Source organism: Brienomyrus brachyistius, chromosome 1, assembly GCF_023856365.1.
Source record: "Brienomyrus brachyistius isolate T26 chromosome 1, BBRACH_0.4, whole genome shotgun sequence".
NCBI lineage: Eukaryota > Metazoa > Chordata > Actinopteri > Osteoglossiformes > Mormyridae > Brienomyrus > Brienomyrus brachyistius.
In genome coordinates, this window is record NC_064533.1 from 13,868,878 (window position 1) to 13,891,827 (window position 22,950).

The following is a 22,950-nucleotide window of genomic DNA, read 5'->3' on the forward strand; positions in this document are numbered from 1 at the left end:
GCCTGATCACATTCCCTCAGATTCCCTCCTTCAGCCGGAACCCCAACTCTCTCAGTAGCTCCTGGGAAAACCAGGACAAAGAGATAAATACTGAGGTATCTCACCAGATCTTCTGGCATACTGTAATGTCACCTCAGGGAATGATGTCGCTCAGATATTGCTGGCTGTGGGGAATGTAACACTGTGATTTGAGATATATTGATGACACTTGACCACATCAGGGCTGTTACCTGGCGACAGAGGACCTGTAACACCTGGCCAGCTTACACTATGAGCACCGTTTGACTGACTAGCCGCACATGTGCTGTTTCGCTATGCTAACACCACCAGTTCCATGTGGATGGATCCTTTGTCACCAGTGGTCGACCAGTATCAGGGTTGGACTTTTTACCCTAATTCTATTGAACATCTATCCTGCGTAGCAAATGGCTACACAAATAACTTGAGTTTATGTGTTTGTACAGTGTGGCTGCATTTAATGTGAAACATGCAGCTGCTTTCAGGGGTAGTAGCAAAGAGGTTAAAGGTGTGACATTGGAACCTGCAGGTTGTTGGTTCTAAACCCTGCATCACTTGGATGCGGTTAATGTGAAATATACCCGTGCTATCAGAAGCAGTAACAAAGAGTTGTGGGATTCGAATCTGCAGGTTGTTGGTTCTAAACACTTGACTTCGGTATCAGTAAACACTGTTTAACATGGCTGCAGTTAATGTGAGACATATGGCTGCTATTGGAGTTAATAGCAAAGAGAATAGATCAAGGGTGTGGGTTTTGAATCTGCTGGTTGTTGGTTCTCGGCCTGTGACATCACATCAGTGAACAGGTACCATCTGTGATTGGTAAACGTTCTAAAATTGGAAGATGAGAATGAAAGTTTCTGCAGAGCTCTTCTCTGGGGCTCAGGTAACTGAGCACCTTCTTATTTTCATGCGCTGTCTGAAACGCACACGACACGCCGGCCTGCCAAGGCTGCACTGACTCAGCAAGGATCTATGGAGGATACGATGGGAACAGGAAGTGGAGGTGGAGAAAGTGGCAGAGGTGATCAGCTGGAGCTGGCTTGGGTGTCTCAATCCCCTGCCAATCGAGTAGCCTCTGGGGCCATGCTGCCTCCTACGCGGGGAGGGGGGCGAAATCTGCACCCAGTCCTCTCACTTATTATCCATAGCATAGTGCAAGCAGAGTGGTGAAGACGGTGTATTCATAACCATAAGGTTGGTGATTCATATCTCAGCAGGGGCTCAGCAGTTATACCCTTGAATGAGACACTTAACCTGAATCACTTTAGTAAATTATCCAACTGTCATTCCGTCTTCTAACCACTGATCCAGTTCAGGGTCCCCTGGAAGCTGTCCCAGGTACACCCCCCCCCCCCCCCCCCCGAAACACACATACTCACAGGAAAGACGGCACTCAGCCCCCTCCCTCCCACCCCCGGGCAATTATTTTCTGTAGAGGGACGAATCTGCACTTCAGTGAGTCAGCAAGGGCCATTTTTAATGATTATTTTCATATCCCGTGAAATTTACAAGAAGACTCCTATCTTTTGAAGAAGCTCGTTTTTTGCGTGCTGCTTCGGAAGCAGCCTGGTATTTCTGATTATTCCTGGAACTGAAACATAAACACTTACCCATTTTTTTTCGTTTCGATGTTTGAGTCCGCTAGTAAAAATAAGCCATAGGCATATAGAGAGAGGAGGTGTGGGATTCAAACCAGCGTTACCCACTGAGCTGCCCTGCTGCCCATATCTGACTGTGCAAAGGTATTTTACATTTATACATTTACAAAAGAGCAGGACTCCTCCCAGGATTTCAGATTGCAAAAGTCTGATTCCTGATTTGGGCCTCCCCTTGCTGTCCCCTTGCTGTCCCCCCCACCTCCAGCCCATGAATCATTGATGTCCCACCTGATCCATGTCTCAGCGACTCTTCCCGCAGTGTCCTTCCTGCCGGTGTCGAGCGGCTGCCCTGAATCCCCAGGTCCGTCTGTCGTGTAATGGGAGGCTTTCGTCTTCCTCCTCTACCCCGTGGAACCTCCACGCTGGGGCCAGGAGCCGCTCCCGGCGTCTGCATCCGTCGCTCCATCTTATAATGCGACTGGCCCCAGCCCTGGGGGCTCCTGCATGTCGTCGAACAAAAGATGCTGCATTTTAAGCCTTCGCAACAGCTTCTAAATATAGTGTGTGCACTCCATAAGCGGATTAATAATGCAGAAGACAGCGCAGCTTCACCCTAGTGTGAGGCCAGGCCACGGCAGCGTGTCATTCTGGGACACCTGGGCCAGACTCTACCGGGTTAAATGCAGATGCTCTGGCGTGCTGCCGCTCACTGCATCATGAATGACTTCTTTGTTTCATAGTGTTTCATAATGAGAAGAATTCGGAAGTCAAATTAGCTGATTTATGGACCTGACATTTATCCATCCATCTATCCATCCATTTATCTGTCCATCCATCCATCCTACAGATCATCGACCTGTCAGTACTTTGACAAATGTGTCTATAGCAAGACTCGACTGCTATTTTGATGGATATAAAAGACTCTGTAGGCTACGTTTTTGAATACCATGTCCATGGTAAGAATTGCATTTCGATCAAAACGTCTACCGATCGACTGGGAGGTCGATTCATCATCCATCCATCCACCCATCCATCCATCCATCTGCATTTGATCATGCATCACTTGGGTATCCATCTCTGCAGTTCTGAGTGGCTCTGGTCCCCACTCGATGACGGAACATGTGTGTATTTTTCAGTTATGAGTAGGAGGGGGAGGGACAGCAAGGAGGGCGCCCCCCCCCCCCCCCCCGGTGCTGTCACCACACATGGTTGCTAAGGTCCCAGTAGGGGGTGGGCATTAATCCCGCCCCCCCCCCCCCCCCCCCGGCACTTATGAGGGACTCCCATCCTGTGACTGCGATGTTCCATAACAGATCATCAATAAATCATGACCAATCTGCTCCACCAGTGTGTGCAGGCAGATGGCGTCCCGCTGTGCACCACACATAACGATCTTACCGCTCAGCCCTTAATCTGCCGGGCTTTCCGCTACACGCTGTCCACAGCGTCACACTGCTGATGTGTCAACACTGCTGGTAAAGCGCTCATTTATTTAAGTGTGCCCAGGGAGGTCACAAGCGTCTACAGTAAGTGCGACCCACATCGTCTGCACATTCAAAGACTCATACCTACAATCATTTCCTATTCTTCTTAAAGTCTGAGAAATATGTGCAGCTGTTAGCCGGCCTTTCTGCACTGCCCAGCCTGACAGTTGCTTCTTCCAACCTGCTTCCATGTCATAACAGAGTAGCGAGGATTCCCAAATCTTCCTTCCCCTCATCACCTCCACGGATGCCCATGTTGGCCTTGAATCACCTGGGCTCCGCCGTTGCCACGGTAGCTGCCGTAAGTTCCACAGATTCCCCACCCCCCCCCCACACCTCGAGGTTTCTTTTGAATTTCTCAGAGCCTGGCACTCTGCCACCGACTCTAAAAGGGAAGTGGGACAGCCAATACCCATAATGCAATGCAAATGTTATGTTTATGGCATGCATAATGAAAGCAGTCCCTGTAATCAAAGCATGCCTGTGAAGAGAAGGGAGGCAGTGTTATGAATCAGTACAGGCATATACAGGGATAAATAGAAATACACAGGGATAGATATAAATGAAAGATTCCCTGCAGGTTTTTGTGAGCACTGGAAACATATTTCCTGTCTGTAATTGCAGGAAGTCAGCCTTCCCATAATGCACTGTCAGGGGCTGCAGATGTTTCATTCAGCTGTTCGTCTTCAGGTTGTCCGTCTGGCTCTGTTCATGACAGAGTGCGTAGATGTGACATGAGAGGAGTGGGTAGCGACGAGAAGTGCAGCGGCCGCAGACCTTGCGACTCAGACACTAGGAGCCCAGTGCGACTCTAGCAGGACTCTCTCAGAGCTCCGCTGAAAGAGAAAAAAACAGGAATGCCCTTAACACAGAGACACGGGGCTGGGGGTCATCGGAGCATGGTGGCCTGCTGACTCAGCGGTGTGTTCATCCCCGTGTGGAATCGCCGGCAAGCGGATAAAGGAAATGCTGCCGCCAGGCTCCCTTTCAGATGGGGATTAGGCAGGAATTACCAGCCCCCCATCCCCCTGTCCGTCCCCCCCCACACCCTCAGAGTGAACATTCGCGACCCAGCAGCTGAGCGTGACCGCCGCATTGGGCCAAAACTGCACTGTCGTCAATGGATACCCGAGGGCCCCCTCGTTCTGCCCCTCCCCGCTCATTTTCCTTGCGCCCTCCGGTTTTGGGAACTCTGCCACTCTGCCAGGTGCCGTCTGTCCGCCAGTGACCGTTACTGTTTCAGCTTTGTGTGAACAATGGCGTAATTCATTGTGACATCACATCATAAGTGATACTTTGTTTTGCTGTTTTTACAAGTACAGGTATAAAGGGATTTTGTCATTAAACCATCTTCTTCTCCAATGAAATACACAGACACGGCTAAGATCAAAACTTGTAGTCAGAGTGAAGGTCAGGCTGTTTGTCTGCTGCCCCTGTGGCAGTTCAGGGTTAAAGGCCTTCCTCAAGGGCTTAACAGTAAGCTTTGCAGGCCAAGGGATTTGAATCAACAACCTACCCATCATCCATCCTTTTTTTGTAACCCCTTGTCCTACTCAGGGTCGCAGGGGGTCCGGAGCACTCTTAATTTTGGCAAGAATTTTTTATTTTGTTTTATTTCATTTATTTATTTTATTATGTTTTTATTTTTTATTTTAGTTTTGTTTTAGTTAAGATTTAGTCAGTGGTTTAAATTTAGTCTAATATTAGTCCATTTTTAATCATGTTTTTCTTAGACCAGTTAATGATACTGAAATGGATTTTGCTGAAGGATATATCTCCTGGCCGTATGAATTCCCTGGAGAAGTAAGCACACCTCACAGGGAAGCATATCCCACGACAAGCGCTCCTCTAGGCTGGGAATTTGTTATTGACTTATCACACTTCTTTTATATATGAAAACAAATTCCTAAAGTTTGTTAGAAAAACAAATTTCCTTCACAGGCCGTATTTATTTTCTGCGTACATCAACGAGAAATACTTGTACTTTTCCCTGTTTCATTTTTGTTCTTAGGGCATTAAACACCTATAAAATTTAACTGCGTGGCCATATAACACTGTAATAATTTTTATTATTAGGGCATCAAAACACCTATCAAACACCCATTTAACAGTGTGCAAAACCAGTCTGCAATTTACAATAACCGTTCTTCAAAAACAGGAAGTAGACAATACGGTCAAATGGCTCAAAAGACATTCAATAAAAGGGGACATTGGTGTCATTTTAGTTATACTGGAAGCTGGAATTTGCGCAGACATGGGAAACACAAATCATCCAATGAGAAGGATGCATGGAGACAGAGAATTTGTACATTCACTTGCAGCTTTATGCATGTAAATGGTTGGTTAAAAAGGACAGCAACCAAAACTTTGAGATGGCAACTGTGATCTACGTTGTCTGCCCAAACAGAGCCACAACGTAGTCTTGTCTTTACTCGTGAGAGCATAATGAACAGAGATTTCACTGTAATTTTCGTTCTCAAACACTTTTGAGAACGACATGTTGTCATCACATTGTTGTCATGAAATAAAAAGTCATTAACAAATACTTATCAAAACTTTCATTGACAAAATTAACACTGGTCCAGAGCCTATCTTGGAGGCTACCTGCACAAGGCAGTGAACAACCCAGGATGGGGTTCCACCCTATCACTGGGCGCACACTCACACAGGTCATTCGGTAATCATTTGGATTCATCTTACCATGTTAGCTGGATAAAACCTCATGATGACACGGGGAGAACATGCAACCTCCAACCTCGAGACTCGAACTCTGATCCCAGAGGTGCTCTAACCTGCAATATCAGTTGCGAGCGAAGATACAATAAACATAAAGTATAGACTCAGTCTGTGGACTTCATATTTCTGTAGGATAACACTATCATGACCAGGATTCAGGGTGACCAGTTCAAATGCACTTATTGATGTCGGGAACAAACCTGTACGAAAACGGGCATCCTTAAGTGTCCCCAGAATCCTGAAGACTAGTTTGCAGACAGAGGGCGCTTTTCCACCTCACCAGATACCGTACTTCTGACACTTCAAGGTGCTGGTTTTCCACTAGCATAAAAGAGCACCCCTACATGTCCCATTGATCTACACAGAGTACTGTGAGAACCAGGATGGAGAACCAGTACGCAGGAACCAGGCTGCAAACACTGACCGAGGTGTTGGCTATTTAAAAACTGTGAATGGAGAAACCAGACACTTACTTACAGAACCACAAAGACAGCAACAAAACCCAGGTATGAAACACTAGCATGTTAAACTCAGCCCCAGAAAGCTGAAGACTAGACCGCAGACTGTGCGAGCTTTTCTACCGCATCAGGTACTGCAGGGCTACATTTGATACTTCAAGAAAGTACCAAGAGTACAGTACTTCAAGGTGTTGGTTTTCCACTGGCGTAAAAACCGGTACCAGCACTGAATGACATCACAGCGCAAGGCGGGGTATTTTGTACTGAATTTGAAAAATAGCTGTAGTATATCATAGGGCTGGACGACCTGCGATATTAATACCAACATTGCATGTTATGCACATCAAATTCTTACATCGCTAGTCAGCTAGATTAAGATCAGGCTTTTTTTCACCTTAAGTTCTGTAGTCTAAGTTTTGCCAAAACATTTTTACTGTCATAAGAAAAACAACGTACCAAGTTTTGCAATTATAATGATTATTCCTATTATAGAGTGCAGTGAAATACAACACCGGTTGTATTTTGTTTCAGAGACTGGTTATTTGCAGAACCAATCATCTACCAAAAAAGTTCCCTAGTGGGTTTAGCACTTTAGGTATTTTTGGTAGTGGTACTCGACTGGAAGTTAGTGGAATCTGGAAAGTACTGAAAGTACCTAAAGTCCTGCACCTGCTGCGGTGGAAAAGTGCCCTGAGTGCTGAGCTTCACGATCAGTTTCAATAAGATTCACATAAGAAGGTGGATTAAAATGTCTGGAAAGCTGTTGCTCAGAGTCGGTCTCCTTCTTGTTGAATCAATGAGAGCAGGACTGGATGGGGATTGTATGGGCTGCGTATTTCTCTGTGGGTTAGCCCTCTCTGTCTGTGATCGGAAGGTTGCTGGTTCAAATCCCATGGTTGGCGGGGTGATATCGCTATTGGGCCCTCGAGTAAGGCCCTGAGCCCTAAACGGTCCAGGGACGATATCCGAGCCTGCTTTCTGACTCTCACTACGTCACACCCTGTGGGGGGAGCTGACCTCCGCTCTGAAGCAGTGGGCTCAGGCTCTCTGACAGGAGATGTGTCTGTCTCTGAAGTCCTAGTTAATCACTGCTACTACAAACCAGCACAGGACAATGGACTGGGGGCGTTTTGATTTGTCCCCTTAGGGTGTCCGGCTTTTGCTGTCTAACTTATACACTTGCATCAAGGGCTACTTCCAGACCACCAGTCTCTCCAGCTAAATACCCTCAGCGATTCATCACAGGTGAGTAGAGGCAGGGTTCAAGTCGTCATGAAGCACCTGGATGCCCTCCCTCTGTGGGAGAAAAACACAAAACCATCCATTCATCAAAAAACCAAAATCATCCCCTTTGAAAATATACCACATCCCCCCCCACTCACATAAAGGTAAACTTACCAACTATATAAGGGGACGACCGATGGACGTCAGATCAAATTTAATCCAGACTGTGCCATTGTCACAACGGGGTCCCCCTATACCCCCATCGTCCCCCTTGAAATATTTTTACAGCTTAACCACTGAGTGACGAAGATTGGCCTGTAACTTTCATCCCTTCCCGAAACATCCACACCCTCCTTCCTACTTAAAATGCCTGCTTTGAATGACTGGCTAGCAGCACGGGTGGTATAGCGGCTTAGTGGGTGGCACTATAGTATCACATCTGCAGGGTTGTGGGTTTAATTCCTGCCCATTGCTCAGTTTGTGTGGCTTGTCTCCTGTTACTGCAGTCCCCCCTACAGACCAAACAGATGCGATTTGCTTGAGCTAGTGCCTAAAAATTACCCAAGTGAGGCAGTTAGAAGATGCACATATAATTTGTTATTTTACGTATAGTCTTTTTCCCATCTGTATGAATGATTCCTAGTAGGATGTCTAAGAGATCTTCCCACGGTGCCTCTGGGGAGAAGAACTGCCATCTCCATAAAGCAGCAAAAGAAACCACCAAGTCAGGGCTGCTTCAGCCTTCCGGGCTTCAGGGTCCCAGCTAGGCATACCTCCGACCCATAGGGGGCAGTAAGAGCAATAACAGTCCATGATTTTGAGGTTTTAGTCGCTCTTCCGCTACGAGGAAGGGAAATTAATCCAGACCCTCCTGATGACTATCCAGCTGCAGAATACCAAGTGATGTGCATCTACTTGCCTGAAAATGCATATAAAGCAAATGAATGCCAAACCGCCCCCCCCCCCCAAGGCGTGAACCCCAATGCCACATATTTGCATAGCTTCCTTCCTCCGCTGTGGGAAGAGTTCCTGCCAGCTGAATTAGCAGAAATAGGCCATGTGCACGGGGAATCCCACTCCCTGCCATATCCCAGTGCAGAACTCCCTCCTCAGATCCATCACAGATGAAAGGGCTGAATGCCATCTTCATATACGCCTGAGAAAGGACAGCAGAAGGCTGCTGGAGCTGCGGCGTACAGGTTAGCGGAGCAGTGATTTCCCTGCCTCCTTTCCAGCAGGTAGCTAATCTGGCCTTGATCTCAAATATGTGTTTATATCTGGTGTTTACTGAGCTATGCTGATTACATGCCTTGACTTTTTGATAAGCTAATTAAAACTCCTATTATTAGTAAGTAGTACTACTGATTATGAAATATAAATATATGCGGTCCTCTGTTTGGCTGGCATGCCATTCAGGGTGTCCCCCTGCCTTGCACCCTTTGCATGCTGGGATATGCACTAAACTCACCACGACCCTGTACTGGATACATGGCTATGGGGGAAACTGAATCTGAACAGCTTAAGGTTCCCAAACAGAAGTTGGATTGTATCGGCATGTAGAGAAATTCAAAAGTAGAAATCATTAGCAAATGCCTAAAAATGAACAAAGCGGGCCATTACGTGTCTGGCATTTCGGGCAACTTTCACGATGAGCCAAACTGCATCTTCTGGGGAAGGGAAGGATGATGTAACTGGAAAGACTGCGACGGGTACAAGCGTACAGATTGTCTCTTCTGTGCCAGCACAACATTTTGGCACTGAGCTCAGTCTGTGGAGAGCATTGTGACTTTGATAATAGAAAACACATTAAGAGAATGGTGACCTTGTACCATTTTTATTATTGATGTATTTTCGTACTATTCAGGAGTGGGGGTTGGGGTGATAGTGTGCTTTCAATTTGGATGACAGAGGTGCCACATTCTCACCGTGATTAGTCTGTGGGCTGGCCTCCTCCTCTGTTCCATCATTCGAGAGGCGAGAAGCGTTGCCATGGGGATGGCACGCTGCTGCCAGCCTGCCTATCTGCCTGCCTGCTAGCATTCCAGATGTTTCTGCCTTATCTGGCACTTCTATAAGGAAGAGGAAATTCCGGTTTGGATTTAGCGCCATCTGTAATGGGGTCACTCTTTTTTTCCCCTCTCCCTTCATCTTATTTTCAGATGAAGATGGCTTTTGAAGATAATTATGCCTCGATCCTCATTGTGCGCAGCAATCTGGGATGCATCTTATTACAATTGTTTGATCCCAGTTAGGTGCCGAAGAAAAGACACATGTGGTTGCCATTCATTTTCATAACCCTCCCAAAGTCTTAGATAAACGAGACATACGATTGGTTGCCTGTAAGGTGCATTTTTTATGTTTTCTTGAAATGATACTTTATTTGTCATTTTCACAAGTATGGGTTTATTGGAATGTCAGTAGCTGTACCACCTGCAGTTCAGACTAGGAAATCTATCTAAAGCTAAGCAGGGTTGGCTTAGCCAGTACTGGAATGGGAGACCAACCAGGAAAGCTGGACTGCTGCTAGAAGAGGTGTTGGTGTGACGGGGAGGGTAGCCCCTCCTGTGGTCAGTGTGGATCCCAACACCCCAGTGCAGTGATGGAGACACTGTGCTGTAAAAATGGTGCCGTCCTTCAGATGAGACATAAAAGAGAGATCCAGACTCTCTGAGGTCATAAAACATTCCTGGGCATCTTTCAGAGGACTAGGGGTGGTACCCTGACGTCCTGGATAAAACTGCCCACTGTGGCCCTAACAAATCCGGCCTCCAAAGCTTTTCCTATATCTAACTGGTGAATTCAGTCCTGCCCCTTCACCACCTTAGCTACTGTGTGGTGAGTGCAGTGGTTGCATATGTGCTGAGAATGTTCCAGTTGTTTGCTCAAACCGAGGAACCTTTAGGAGAAAGATCTGATTCCTCTAAATTCAGAATAGGCCCTGCCATTCCAAATGACTGCAGCCCGGTTCCTCAGATGGTGATGTGGGTAATGTTACTAAGTGTCACCAGGGTGAGATTGATCTAAAGTTCACTGTGTGAAGAAGCATGGAAATTGTGACCCTTATGACAGAAAACAGCATATTGTGTTTCCGGCAGGTGTTACAGGTTGCATGCAATGTATGCTATGCATTAAACATGGCTCCTTTTTCCCGGTGGGAGGGGGGGCTAATAATGTATTCTCAGCTGAGAAAACCTCCCAGATCATTTGTGAAATCGCTATGCGGAGCCATACCTTCTGGAGAGACAACAGTTGTTTTAAGACTTTTTGTGGAACAAAGAGACAGATTAGGGACCCTCATGTAAAATTGCCCTCATAATGAATAATACATCATAAGAAACACATGCAGTGAGTTGATGGCTGGGTTTCTGTGGGTATTTGCATGGAATTTAGTGTCACGTGTCACTGTGACATGCTGTCATTCTCCGGGCATGAACACTGAAGACAGACTTTGCTTCCTCGCCTTGACGGCATGCAGGGACTGAAGATGTGAGCCTAGAAACCCCCACGAAGGGTTAACGGAGCCAGCATCAACCATGAATATTTAACCGTGTTTGGGAGCTCCATATCATCTCTGCTTACAGCCGGCAGGAAGCAGGCTGGAGGTGGTGGAGGACACAGCAGTAACTGAGAGTGCAGTGACAGCAGTTTGTAAGGGCGGGGCTGGGGGGCACCTCTGACAGGTCAGCATACAGCTCATCAAAGGGCCCTAAAATTCAGCAAAACACCAGTGAATGATGTCACTAACGCTTGTGGGGGCCCCTTCTCACTTTAGTAGACACTGCTGGGCGTTACCAATTGGCCGTTCCCTAACATGCATTTCACAATTACATCTTATACATTTAGGAGACAGTTTTGTACCAAGCGAAGTACAACAGAGGCAAAGGGCACATCGCAAACATGCCTGATTGTTAAGGAGTCAACTGGGCATACAGTTAGGTCCATATATATTTGGACACTGACACAAGTTTTACTATTTTGCCTGTTTACTGTTTCAGCTCGTTAACAAGTGCCACTCTCTTTTTAAAGGGGGCAAAGGTAATTGGACAATTCACTTAAAAGCTATTTCATGGGCAGGTGTGGGTAATTCCTTTGTTCTTTCATTATCAATTAAGCAGATAAAAGGCCTGGAGTTGGTGTCTTGTTTGCATTTCGAAGATTAAGGTGTGAACATACAACATGCGGCTGTGAAAACAGAAAAGAAAAAAAAAAAAAAAAAAAACAATTGGAGAAATTGCCACAACATTAGTAGTAGCAAAATCCACAATTTTGTACATCCTGAGAAAGAAAGAAAGAAAGAAAGCATTGGTGAGCTCAGCAACGCAAAAAGGTCTGGACGTCCACGGAAGACAACAGTGGCGGGTGATCACAGAATCATTTCCATGGTGAAGAGAAACCCCTAAGTAACAGCCAACCAAGTGAACAACACTCTCCAGGAGGTAGGAGTATCGATATCCAAGTCTACCATAAAGAGAAGACTGCATGAAAAGGGTCATTGCAAGATGTAAGCCATTCATAAGCCTTAACAATAGAAAGGCTAGATTGGATTTAAAACCTCTAAAAAAGCCAGCAGTTCTGAAACGGCATTCCACCAAGATCAACCTGTATCAGAATGATGGAAAGAAATGGAGAAGGGCTGGAACAGCTTATGATCCAAAGAACACCGCATCATCTGTAAAACATGGAGGAGGCAGTGTGACGGCCTGGGCGGGCATGGCTGCCAGTGGCACTGGGTCTTTAGTGTTTCTTGATGATGTGACACAGGATGGAAGCAGCCGAATGAATGCTGAGGTGTTCAGAGACATCATGTCTGCTCAAATCCAGCCAAATGCAGCCAAATTGATTGGACGCCATTTCATAACACAGATGGACAATGACCCAAAACACACAGCAAAAGGAACCTGGAATATTCTCGAATATGAATATTCTCGAATAGCCAAGTCAGTCACCTGATCTCAACCTCATTGAGCATGCATGTCACTTACTAAACTACAAACAGAAAGACCCTCAAACAAACAGCAACTGAAAGCTGCTGCAGTAAAGGTCTGGCAAAGCATAAAAAAGGAGGAAACCCAGCGTCTGGTCATGTCCATGAGTTCAAGACTTCAGGCAGTCATTGCCTGCAGAGGGTTTTCAACTAAGTATTAGAACTGAACATTTTATTTACAGTTATATTAATTTGTCCAGTTACTTATGAGCCCCTGAAAGGAGGGGATTGTGCAGAAAAATTAGTTTAGTTTCATGCAATGTTTTTATTCTACCCACTGAATTAAAGCTGCAAGTCTGCACTTCAACTACATCTGACTTGTTTCTTTTAAAATTTATAGTGGGAATGTGCTTAAAAATTGAAAAACTTTGTCTAAATATTTATGGCCCTAACTGTACGTGCAGCATGGCTGAGCTTCCAGTAAATGTGCAGGTACAGGTGTGAGCAGGATTGGAGTTACGTCAAACTAAGCAAGAACATAAACGTTCAAGGGCCGGAAGTGCAACATCAGAATGCCTGTGATTCCAGATCTGTCCTGATTCCCGTTTTCACGTCTGTTAAGTGTCAGCGGATTCATCCGATGGTTCAGGTCCCTCCCACCGCTCTCCTTTTGCCCCCGTCTCTCTGGGATATTCTCTTTTGGTCACAGCTTCCCTTGATTACCCAGAAGGCACTTCAAAGCAAGGGGTCACCTTCACCGCTGCTGCTGCGATCTGACACCCAGGTGCCGTGAAGTCTGCACTGATCCCATCGTTTGCATGCCAGTACAACAGGTTTAATGATTATGCGCCAGGGTAATATCTTTCACATGTGGAGTCATATTAGTAATTTACGGTTTCGCTCGTTCTGTCTCCTGAGTCGTCCTAAGCATGTGAAGTTCTCCACCATCGGAAGCGTAGGAAGATCTGAAGAAATGGAGATCACTTGACTGCATGTCTATGGATTTTGGCTCCTTAGGTGCATTTTACACCTGTGTAGTAGTAGGGAGTTACCGGTGTCTGTTAAACATTAATGTACAAGCGCTGGTTACACTGACTGGAATTGAATTAGGTTTGCAGAGGAGCAGTTTTGCATGCTTACTCATTTGAGGGTGTAGTTTGACTAAAATAACAAAAGCCCTCATTGAGGTTCCTTGCTTTCCAAAGGAAATGCTGTGACATCTGCTTTAGTTCCAGTGTCAAAGCTCTTACTCGAATCTGGATGCATGCTTTTGAGGGAACATGGTTAGGGTTCAGCGGAAGGTTGAAGGTCTGGGCCACAGTGTCAATGCTGGTGAGTCAGACTCCAGTCACTCCAAATACAGGAAGCTAAAAGTGTCAGTCCTTAGAGGGCCATGCCGATCTCTCTCTCACTTACTGTCAAAGCTAATACCTTCAACCCAGATTGATGGAAAAAAGAGCGGTTTTGGATAAATAATTATTCCAGCCTTCGTGTAATTATTTCTTCTTACTGTGGAACACTGTTAAAAATGCAAATCTGGAGAGCAGCTTTAATTTTCAGGCTGAATGCTTCTGTGTTAACTCTCTGGTGAGTGCCTCATGTGCAGCATATTGGGGTCAGTGTCACAGTCACGGAGTGCAGCTCGTTTGCGAGACCCGATGGCCGCAGTGAAATAACATATATAAGGATATGAGGAAACTTCAAACTGAGGTGCAGGAAGGGTCAATGTTTACGGAAGGAGTTCATTACACTGATTATTATAATTTGGTAGGTAAGCGTTCCAGAAATTGATTTTGTTAATACTATAAAGCAGATTTTTGGAGCATTGAATGCCTGATTTTTTGCAAGTGCATAATTTTATCTCGTGAAAAATCAATGTTTGAATGCAAATGTTAATGATGAACCCAAAAGAGAGTCATGAGCATATGCAACCAATCCAGCAGGGGGCGCAGCACTTAAAGACATCGATTCATAGCCTGCAAGCAGCAAGCGTGCCCTGCTGACTGTCTAAACAGAATGGTTCTAAAGTTAGTTTCTCAAGTAACTTCTAGTGAGTTCCGTTATATTCCTTCAGTTAAAAAGTGAGCTGTATAAACTGATAATCATTGTAAGATGTTTTAGATTAGGGCTGTTCAAATCGCGGTCCTCAAGGTCAGAGCCTTGTTGATTTCCCAGCCTTCCTTTACCTGTGAGCTGGGTGTGAAGCCTCTGAACAATAAGAATCAGTAATTATTTAACTAACTACGAAAGAGAACTGAAAACAAGGCCTGGATTTAGAATCGAGGGCAGATTTTAAGAACCCTGCCTTAGATGAAAGCATCCAGGTCTCCGTTTTAATAACCTCACATTTTATTCTTTCATTTAAAGCAACTTTAAACTTTAACAGTAGAAGGGAGAGTTACAATTTGTGTCTTGCCTAGGATTTGAATCCACCACCCTTGTATTGTGAGTATAAGGTTCTGCTTGTAGCGCTGCAGAAGACCTTGCGCCCAAAAGAATGGGCAGAGGGTTCACAAAAGAGCTTGATTTGTAATGGGACGTTTGCTCAGGAAAATGGCATCATAGGCAATTACGACAGTTACATGGCACTGTCAAGTCAGGAAATGGATCTTAAGAGCATGAAGAGAAAAAACTGCTTATAAGCTGATAAATGAAGACAAATTAGAAATTTACTAGTTTTTATTTCTTTTGCTCCAGTCTAAAGCGTTAGAAGGTGCTTGTTCATAATTTGAAATGTCTTGCAAATGAAAGCTACCGTGATTGTTTTTGATGCTGCAATGATTACTGATTACTGTCAGAAAGGGGAGAAAATAATTGAACTCATAGCACATTTTGCCAAACACATAACTTTAATAAACAGTATTTGCAATAAAATGTTATTTAAATATTCATTTTGGAGCTCCACTTTATCCTGCTGTTTTATTTGAAATTTCAAAAAATAAATGCTTTATTTACAAACTAGAATTAATTCCTTCTTGTAAATCTTATCACACAACCTTGTAAAGCTAAATAGCTGCCAAATAGTTAAAAATAAATCTGCCTTTTTGGCAGGTAAAAACTAAATCTAGGAACAGCTCAAGAAGACAAGATGACCACTTTCTTTTGTTTTTTGTACTTAGACTGATTTATAATCTCAGTGCTAAAGATAAAAGTCAATTTTATGTAATTCAATAACCTACATTGAAAATTAAAAAAAATAAATCAGTTATTTCTAATTCCATTTATTTCCTAATTTCTTGACATAAGATATTATCAAGTAACTTTTATTGACTTTAACAGAGTAAGGGAAGCTTGAGCTTAGAGAGTGGAGTCAGCCACTGTCCAGCAAGTCTGGGGCAGTTAACGGTCTTGCTTGAGAGACTGGAATGATTACTCTGTCAGCCATGGGATCTGAACCCATGACCTTCCAGACACAGATTCCTAACCTACTGAGCGACAAACCACCCATTATGCCTGTTATAATTGCTAGTGGAACAATGCTAATTTTGAAGTTAATTTAGAGTTCTGCTCTGCCTGGGGTTGAGTAGACTAATCTAAGCGGATCCTCACATTTGAAAAGGTCTGCCTAATAGATTTACAAGGAAATGAAGCAGATATTTTGACATAGAATAAACGTACACTGTCAACCAAATCAAGGGCTAGCAGATGTGAATACAAAATGTTCATTTTCATTTGGTCCAGCATTGTTTGGTTCAAGATCCAAGGCCACAACTAAATACCAAGAGGTGTTATCTTCTTTTTCAGGTTAGAGGAGCCTTTACAAGCTGCCAAGTAAGTCAGCAACATCTTTTAGCATGATGCTGTTTTTCGCTCTGACTCCTGGCTACATGTTTATTCATTCCATTGATTCCTTGGTTCATTTTCATAGGTTTATTCCCAGGGGAGTAAAAGTCAGTAGGGCCCTTTGTGATTTAATGGTGCAAAGGAGTATCTCACTACAACCAGACATAGACTGGAAGGTGTAATTACTCCTGATGTGAATGAGTTTTTCTTTTTTTTTACCAGAATCTTGAGACTGTATGGAATGCAGCCAAATGTAGCAAAAGCACCAGCCCTCATTTCAATACTGAGCCATGCATTTTTCTTCATTCACCCAGGAATGTGTTACTTTGGACCATGTGCCGGTGTAATGCAATCTGATGCCAAGCTACTGTGTGGTACACAGAATCCCTCTGTTGCAAGCAATAAAAAAACAATAAAAATCATGTCTGTTTGAGACCAGAGGTCAACTGTCTAAACAATAATTTCAGAATTTGGTTTCTAAAAATGACAACAAAAAAAGCACAAAACAACCATGTTATAATGTGTCACATCCCGCCCGCCATGTCAACCTGACCCTCCTGTCTCCTCTCTAGCCTGGCCCTAACAAGCCACACTACACTGAATAGAGGGCAACCCACTGATTGACCAGTTCGAAGACCACGATTTGGAGGAGCCTGACGAGCCAGATGATCTTGATGAGCCTCCCGCCATTTGAATTGTCCCATCAGGTGCCGACTCCGTACTGGTTACGACACTAGGGAAGGAGACCAGAGATCTGAGGGCCAATCCCAGTACGGAGGTCAGTATCTAGTGGACTTGTGACATGAACCAGTTCCGCGGCTTCTGTGAGGAGGGCTCACTTTGAGTTAGAGGATGCAATGCCTCCTGGTCTGACCAAGCCCACAGCTGTCTCACTGCATGGCGCTTCTCCATAGCCTATGCTTCCTCATGAGGTGAGGCTACCCTGCCCGCTGGCTCCCCACAGCTTGCACAGCCCCGTCCGCAGCTCTTCATAGCTCCTATTGTTGATTCCAGTGACAGAAGGAAGAAGTGAGGAAGACAGCAGTGCCTGTGGCTGTCATGCCACCTGACACAATGCCTCTAGAGTTCTGCCCAAGAGAGGTCACCACCATGCCTCCAGCACCCAGCCTAGGTGATGCCACCACACCTCCAGAGCCGGGTCCACCCGATCTTCCAAAGTCCAGCCCAGAAGGGGCCACACCTACCTCTTCAGAGTCCGACCAAGCAGAACACGCTGCTCTTCCTGGGTCTCCAGAATCTAGCCTATCAGGAACCATCCCCGCCTTTGCTATGCCTCCAAAGCCTGTCTCCTCTGCCACACCTTCCGAGAGTGTCTTCACTTCTGTCACTCCCCAGGAGACCCTGGAACAGGGTCCCGGCCTGAAGAGGTTCACTCTACTCACGCTCCAGGCACTCGACCCAGACAAGGAGGCTCCGTCCGAGTCCCAGGCTCCTGCTTACCTCCAGGTGTCCCAGCTTCTCCCCATTTGCCTCTAGGTGTCCCATCCTCACCTGGTCTTTTGATGTCCTGCTTGCCCCTGCCTCATCTTCCTGATGTCCCGCCTGCCCCTGCCTCATGTCATCACCCTGGTGCACTCTTCATCTCCCATGGTCACCCAGGTGCCCGTCACATCTCCTGGCTTACAACTGACGGTCTCCTCATCCCCTGCCGGATGCCGCCAGCCGAACACCTCACTCCCTGCATGCCACCAGCCCAGAGGGGATAGATCCAGAGGTTACCACTCTGGAAGACTTAGAGTAGGATCCTGTGGGCCTTGCCCTGAGTCCCACTCTGTGAGCCCCAGGATGGCCGCAGTATCAACTGGGACCTAAGGGAGGGGCTGGTCAAGTCTCCGTCTCTCAGAGTGAGAGACAGGGGTGCATCATTCATGATAGCTGTTTGCCCAATGTTGTCTACCTGGGTGACCCTTCCGCTGAGGTTCAGAGGGAGGTCCCCTCGGCGCCATCCAGTCCCGCTGGCCCTCTTGTGGTCTGGACAGGTCCCATCTCACTGGGGAACAAGCCTATGAGGACCCACGTACCATGTTCACTACCCAGCTCTCCAGTGTGGTCCCCTGTGGTCCTTTCCTGTGGTTCTGTCCTTGTGGATCCTGTCCCATGAGTCTTGTCAATCCTGCTGTACTTCTGGTATCCTATCCATCCCCAGCCCCATAGGTCCACCCTGTTGTTCAGTCTCCGTGGTCCCCTCCTCTGTTCATCCTTTGGGGAGGGGGGAGGGGTATTGTCACGTCCTGCCTGCCATGTCCACCTCACCCTCCTGTATCCTCCCTAGCATCACCCTAACAAGCCATGCCTGTTACTCATTTCTTACCTCTTGTTCCTAACCCTTGCATTAATCACTCCTAGCTGCCTCTCGTTATTCTAGTATATAAGTGCTTCCCAGTTCAGTGTTCCCCAGTCCAGGCATTGAAGTTGTACTCTCATGTTGCCTGTGCCCTGCCTTGTTGCAACCTTGTTTCCCGTTTATATTCTGTGAGTTTAATAAAAGCCCTTTTGTTTCACCACAACGCCTGCCCTTGAGCCCTTGGTCCTTCACATTGTGACACAATGCAGCCTCTTGTTTTTTTTTTTTGTTTTTTTTTTTTTTTTTAATAAGGTAAATAAGAAGATTACACATTAGCAAATCAAATATTTCACAGAATCTGTTATTCATTTGTACAACATAATGTTGTTGCTGGGAACTTGTAGAAAATTCTTTAAAATCCTAGGGTATCTCTGCTGCTTCAATCACAGGATATGAAGGGAGGAGGGCCACCCCATTATTTCTTCTCATTTTAACTGTCACCCCCCCCCCCCCAGCTGTTTAGATTTCATAGCTTAATTTATGCATGCATACAAAGCAAACAATAGGTTGAGGAAGTGACATAAAAGCAGGGGATACTGCTTGTAAATGCCTGCTTCAGGTCATGCTGTTATTTATTTTCAAAAAAGTCGTCTTTAACTCTGGCAAATTTCACAGCATGGTGGTCTACAGAAACACTTTGACTGCCCAATAAATTTACGGGTGCAATTATACTTCATAGAAACAATATTGCAATGAATAATCATTGGCTGGTGAATAGGGTAGCATCAGACATGTTTGGTTTTAGGATCTAAGGCTAGCGAAGGAAGTTACTTAAACATACTTAGATTACTTAAAAACAGAAATCTTTTCTGTTGGACATGAGCCATGTAAACAACCTGATCTGGATTTTTAAGACTAAAAAGTTTAAAACCCCTTGCAGACAACGAGTGATGTCGGCAACCTTGAAAACAACTTTGTTAAAGGCACCACTAATTTACCTCTAATGGTTTATTTTGTCATATTATGAATTAAACTCCTATATTAGCTGCTGCTATTGTCGGCATGCTAAGTGTCATGCCCGGCTCGTCCGCTCCTCCTGTGTGCCACGCCCCCTAATTACCCACGTGTGATTTCCTGATCCTGCCCAGTCGTGTCTTGTTTCCTGCTGTCTGGTTCCGTGTATTTAAGTCCTGGTCTCCCCAGTTTGCTTTGTCTGTCATTAATGTCAGTCGATGTTAGTTCGTGTGAGATGTTTCCTGTTCCCGTCTGCCTAAATAAATCCCCGTTTGCCCTGCTTTCGCCTGTCGGCCTGCTTCCTGTTGGCTCGCCTGCCTGTTCGCCTTACCGGCTTACAACGTCCCGTGACAGAATGACAGACCTTAAAGAAAGGGCAGCTTCCGTAGCTGAAGAGGACTACTGCAGCTACGTAGAACAGCTGCTATTTTGGATTGCCCAGCCCGGTATCCGGGAAGATCCCCCGGCATGGGACCTCGTCGACCGGAGCTGGGATATCCTAGACCGGATGTCCCTGGAGGAGGACGCACACCTCGCGGAGGAGGTGTGCGAGAACTTTCAGCGGCTGGACGAGCTCCGGAAGGAGCGGTACGTCAAGCCGCGCGAGCCGGGGACTATTCTCCCGCCGTCCGCCTTTGCTGGCAGCGCGCAGCCTCCCGCCGTCATCAGGAACCGGCGGAAGAAAAGGAAGAGCAAGCCGGCGATCGCTTCGGCGATCGTCCTGGGGGCGTGCGCCCTTGTCCCCGCTTGTCTCCCTGCCGATGATCTGGAGGACTCTCCGGGCAGTTCTGGGATCATCGCCGCCGCTAAACTGGCCAACAGATGGGCCAGCTCGGTTAGGGACGCTATACCACGGGTTCCCCGGATCCTTAAAGGGACCAAGCCCGTCTCATCTGTGCCGGCTCAGCTCGTACCACCGCTTACGGCAGAGACACTCCGGCCGGAGGTAATCGCTCCAACCCCGACTCACATTACCCAGTTCTTCACCCTCCAGGGGTTATACTGGAGGCTGAGGGATGAACTGGCCGGGCAGATGTCGCCCGAAGCGGACCAGCTCGTGGTGCAGCTAGAGGAGGGGTTCGCTGCGTTCACTCCTGCTTCCCCCCCGGAAGTCCTGGAGCAGTTCGCAGCGGATCTCCGAGGGCTACTCCTGCTCCGGAGAGCGGTGGATCCCGCTCCAGAACGGCCGTCGCTGCCCGCGGACCCCTCTCCAGTACAGCCGCCCGTGCAGCCGCCATTGCCGGCGGACCCTGCTCCCGTGCAGCCGCCTGCGCAGCCGCCTTCGCTGCCTGCTGCAGCTCCCGGGCAGGCGCCCCCACTGCAGCCACCTGCTGCAGCTCCAGGGCAGGTGCCCCCACTGCAGCCACCTGCAGCTCCAGGGCAGGCGCCCCCTCTGCAGCCGCCTGCTGCAGCTCCCGGGCCGGCGCCCCCACTGCAGCCACCTGCTGCAGCTCCAGGGCAGGTGCCCCCACTGCAGCCACCTGCAGCTCCAGGGCAGGCGCCCCCTCTGCAGCCGCCTGCTGCAGCTCCCGGGCCGGCGCCCCCACTGCAGCCACCTCCAGTTCCTGACCGCGCTCCAGTTCCTGACCGCGCTCCAGTTCCTGACCGCGCTCCAGTTCCTGACCGTGTTCCAGTTCCTGCAGAGGCACCCCCTCTGCAGCCGCCTGCTGCAGCTCCCGGGCAGGCGCCCCCACTGCAGCCACCTGCTGCAGCTCCAGGGCAGGTGCCCCCACTGCAGCCACCTGCAGCTCCAGGGCAGGCGCCCCCTCTGCAGCCGCCTGCTGCAGCTCCCGGGCCGGCGCCCCCACTGCAGCCACCTCCAGTTCTTGACCGCGCTCCAGTTCTTGACCGCGCTCCAGTTCTTGACCGCGCTCCAGTTCTTGACCGCGCTCCAGTTCCTGACCGCGCTCCAGTTCCTGACCGCGCTCCAGTTCCTGACCGCGCTCCAGTTCCTGACCGCGCTCCAGTTCCCGGGCAGGCGCCCCCCCCGCGGCCTGACCGTGTTCCTGTCCCGGCGCCCCGGCGGCATGCAGCAGCTCCAGAGGCGCCCCCTCCGCCTGCAGCAGCTCCAGAGGCGCCCCCTCCGCCTGCAGCAGCTCCAGAGGCGCCCCCTCCGCCTGCAGCAGCTCCAGAGGCGCCCCCTCCGCCTGCAGCAGCTCCAGAGGCGCCCCCTCCGCCTGCAGCAGCTCCAGAGGCGCCCCCTCCGCCTGCAGCAGCTCCAGAGGCGCCCCCTCCGCCTGCAGCAGCTCCAGAGGCGCCCCCTCCGCCTGCAGCAGCTCCAGTCCCTGTCCTAGTCCCCGAGGTGGTCCTGGACAACTCCATCTTGGCTCCTCCCTCTTCGGAGGTGGAGGAGCTGGAATGGGACCCCTCGGGGACAGAACTCGTAACCCCTAGTCCCTCGCCCCGGCGAGAACGACCCCGACCTGGGGTCATGTCTGTGTCCCGTAAAGGGAGGGGACACAGACGCAGGGCTGGGGACCCGCCCGCCCTGCCCCCTGGCTCGCCCTGCCTCGCCTGCGCTGGGGCTCGGTTGGCGCCTGCGGGTCCTGGCCCTCCGGGTCGGCTGTCGCCTGCGGGTCCCTCTCCGGTGCCTCGTCGCCCTGCCTCGCTCCCCTCTCCGGGTCCTGGTCGGTCGCCTGGGGGCTCCCCGACGGCGGCTCCTCGGTCGCCTGCGGGGCCCCTACCTCCGGCCCTCCCCCGGACGTCGCCGCCTGCTGCGGCTCCCCCCTCCTCCGGGCCTTCGCCCTGGCCCCTTCCTACTCCCTCGTCCCCTTCCCCGGTGCTCCCTCCTGCTCCCTCCCTGGCCCCTCCGCGGGTCCCTCGCCCTGTCTCCTCAGCCCCTTCTCGGTCCGCTCCGGCCTCCCGGCCGCCTGCGGCCCCTCCGGCTGCCGCCCGTCGCCCGCTGGGGCTCCCACGGGCTCCCCTTTGTTCCCCCGCCTTCTCTCCCTTCTCTCCTGCCCTGGTCCCTCCTTTGTTTGCTCCTCCTCCTGTCTTTCCTCCTTTCTCCGTTCCTCGTCCCTTTGTTCCTCCCGTCTCTGTTCCTTGTGCCCCGGTGTACCCGCCTTGCACTCCTGGCCCCTTTGTTCCGCCCGTTCCTTCTGTGTCTCCCTTCCTGGTTTGCCTGTCCGCTTTCCCGACCCTCTGTCAGGTTTTGTCCTTTGTCTTGTCCCTCGCTGTGTTTTGTACCTCGGTCCTGTTCCCTGTCCAGCGTTAATTCTGTTCTTGTTTTCCAGGTCCTGTCCTGCCTCGTCCCGTCCGTCGCCCCCTTCCTTGGCGCGCCCGGTGTAGCGCGCCTTTGGGGGGGGGTTCTGTCATGCCCGGCTCGTCCGCTCCTCCTGTGTGCCACGCCCCCTAATTACCCACGTGTGATTTCCTGATCCTGCCCAGTCGTGTCTTGTTTCCT